Source organism: Callospermophilus lateralis, unplaced genomic scaffold, assembly GCF_048772815.1.
Source record: "Callospermophilus lateralis isolate mCalLat2 unplaced genomic scaffold, mCalLat2.hap1 Scaffold_124, whole genome shotgun sequence".
In the NCBI taxonomy this organism is placed as follows: Eukaryota; Metazoa; Chordata; class Mammalia; order Rodentia; family Sciuridae; genus Callospermophilus; species Callospermophilus lateralis.
In genome coordinates, this window is record NW_027512424.1 from 918,287 (window position 1) to 921,560 (window position 3,274).

The following is a 3,274-nucleotide window of genomic DNA, read 5'->3' on the forward strand; positions in this document are numbered from 1 at the left end:
AAAGGGAAGGGAGAGGGATATAAAGAGGAAAGACAATGGGAAGAATATGATGTAACTTTCCTGTATACAAATGTGACACAAGGAATCTCAACATCATATATTCCACAAGACTGAAATCCTAATTAGAATAAGATATATTCCATGATATATAAATATATAAAAATAGATTTTACTGTCATGTATAACTTAAAAAGAACAAAGTTCAAAATTATATAAATGAAATCAAATAGATATTCTTCAGCTAAAACATACACTAAGAAAACTTTTTTTAAAGCATAGAAATCAACAATACCAGAATCGCTCCAACAAGAAAGAATTAGCTCAGAAAGAAGCTGCATTGAGAGATGGAGGGGGATGAAGAGAGAGAGAGAGAGAGAGAGAGAGAGAGAGAGAGAGAGAGAGAGAGAGAAAAGAGAGAAGAGAGAGAAGGAGAATTTTTTAAAAAGTGCAATGGGGAAATCTTATTTGAATTTTGGATGGCATTAAATGAATATTTTTAATTGGGGTTCAAGAGGGATATGAAGATGGCAATGGGGAAGAAAGCTAATAAAAATATGTAACAAAATATGTAACAGAAATATTCACAGATATATGGAAGGATACATAAGTATTCAGATATGGGAAAGTCAAATGTCATCAGTTGGAGTTAACTCATTTCCATAAAAAACTCTGGGAACATTGGATGTCTATATGCAAAATAATTAAATTAGATTGCCATCTCTGACTGGTAACAAAAATCAACCTAAAAGGGACTAATGACTTAAATATAAGGTATAAACCAATTAGACTACTAAAAAATAAAAGAGAAATGTGTCAGGATATTGGAATATGCAAAGGCCTTTTTCAAGACCTCAAAAGCAAAGGAAACAAATCAAACTCAGACAAAAGAAATTATATCAAACCAAAAGGCATCAGTACACAAAGTAATCAACAATGGAGTGAAGACACAACTATAGAATGGGGAAATATTTGTAAATATATATCTGATAATTTACTGATATGTAGAATAGGGCATACGTAATGAAAAGAAAGAGGTCAAGAGAATAATGTTAAAATGAACAATAAGTCTAAGCAGATATCTCTTAGAATGCTTGGAAATGCTTGGAATCACTGATCATCAGGAAAATGGGAACCAAATAAAACAGAGATGAAACATCACTCCAGTAAGAATTACTTTTGCCCAAAAGACAAATGCTAATGAGATGGCTTAGAAGAAGCACTTTTGTGCACATTTGGTAGGTATGTATATTAATACAATTAATCAAATAAATGTAAGAAATTCCTTTAGCAACATACAAATAGAACTGCCTTATGATCCAGCAATCCCACTACTAGTTATATCTCCAAAGGAGATCAACTCGGAGTGTAGAACAGACATCTGCATTCCCATGTTTATAACAATACTATTCACAATAGCCAAAAACGTGGGAAGAACCTAAATGTCCATCAAATTATGAATGGATAAAGAAAAAGTGGTACATACATAAAATAAAATCCTATTCAAGAATAAAAAAAATAAAACCTTGTCTCTTGGGTCAACCTGGATGAAACCAGAGATCATTAAATAAAGTAAGCAGACATAGAAAAATAATAACAACATGGATCTTATCCTTTGCTGAATCTACAGAAGTTGATCTCATAGAAGCTGAGAATCAAATGATAGTTAAACGAGATGGAAAAAACAGGGGGGAGAATGGATTGGGCGATTATTAGTGAGTGGCTTAAAATATAAAGACTTAAAAAAGAGAGAAAGAAAGAAAGAAACTAAAAATAAATTGCAACGTTACCAACAGAGAGTGAGAGAGAGAGAGAGCAAGGGAAAAATGGAGTGGGAGAAATTTGCAGCTAGTAAACCCAACTTATCAGAAATAGTACAAGGAGTTCTTATGGTTAACATAAAAGACCACAAAAGAGTAATTGAAATTCATACAAAAAGTAAAGACAAATGACAAATTTAACTACCTAGGTTAAAAGGCGGCACAAATGTGTTTTATTGTGATGAAATAATAGTTTCACTAGTTTAATATGCACAATTTGTGTCACTTAATGGATTATCAGAGCTGGACAATTATCACCACTATTTTGTACCAAAATATTTGATTATCTAAAAAAATACCCTGCATCCCTTAATGTTTTATTTCTCATGCCTTTTTTCCCTCAGCCCATAAAGTCAACAAATTGTTTTTGATCTATATAAATCTGCCTATTCTGGATATTTTTATTGATTTTTTAAAAAATAAATGACAGTGGAATGCATTACAGTTCATATTAGCACAATTTTTCATATCTCTCATTGTATATAAAGTATGTTCACATCAATTATTATCTCCATACATGTACTTTGGATAATGATTTCCATCACATTCCACCATCATTGATTGCTAACTCCCTGTTTCCTCCCTTCCCCTCCCACTCCTCTGCCCTATATAGAGTTCATCTATTCCTCCCATGCTCCCCCTCCCTTCCCCCACTATGAGTCAGTTACCTTATATCAGAGAAAACATTCAGCATTTGTTATTTTTGGATTGGCTAACTTCACTTAGCATTATCTTCTCCAACTCCACCCATTTACCTGCAAATACCAGGATTTTTTATTGCTGTGTAATATTCCATTGTGTATATATGCCACATTTTTTTTTATCCATTCATCTACTAAAGGGCATCTACATTGGTTCCATAGTTTATCTATTGTGAATTGTGGTGCTATAAACATTGATGCAGCTGTGTCCCTGTTGTATGATTTCTGGATATTTTGTATAAACTATATAACACAATATGTGGCATTTCGTGCCAACCATCCTCCACCTACGCATCTGTTTTTAAAGATTCATCCATGTTACAGCATATAATAATGCTTCCTTTCTATGGCTGAATAATATGTATTTTTCTCTGTAAAATTTTTCTTCAATATTTTTTATAAAATAAGACTCCACAAAATAATGAATCTTTCTTGATGGATTGATATTATCTTTTTGTTAATCTTTTTTTCCCCATCCTCTTTGTAGCTTTTAATTTAAGATGGACCTCTGTATATCACATTGTGTTGAATTGTGTGGTGTTTTTTTTAATCTTTCTGCCAATTTTTATATTTTATTTCTGAGTGCAGTGGTAGATGCCTGTAATTCTAGTGAATAGGGAAGCTGAGGCAGGAGGAACACAAGTTCAAACCCAGCCTCATCACATTGACAAGGCCCTGTCTTAAAAGTAAAAAAAAAAAAGTACTGAAGATATAGCTTACTGGTAAAATGACCAGGAGTTCAATCCAAGTACACAA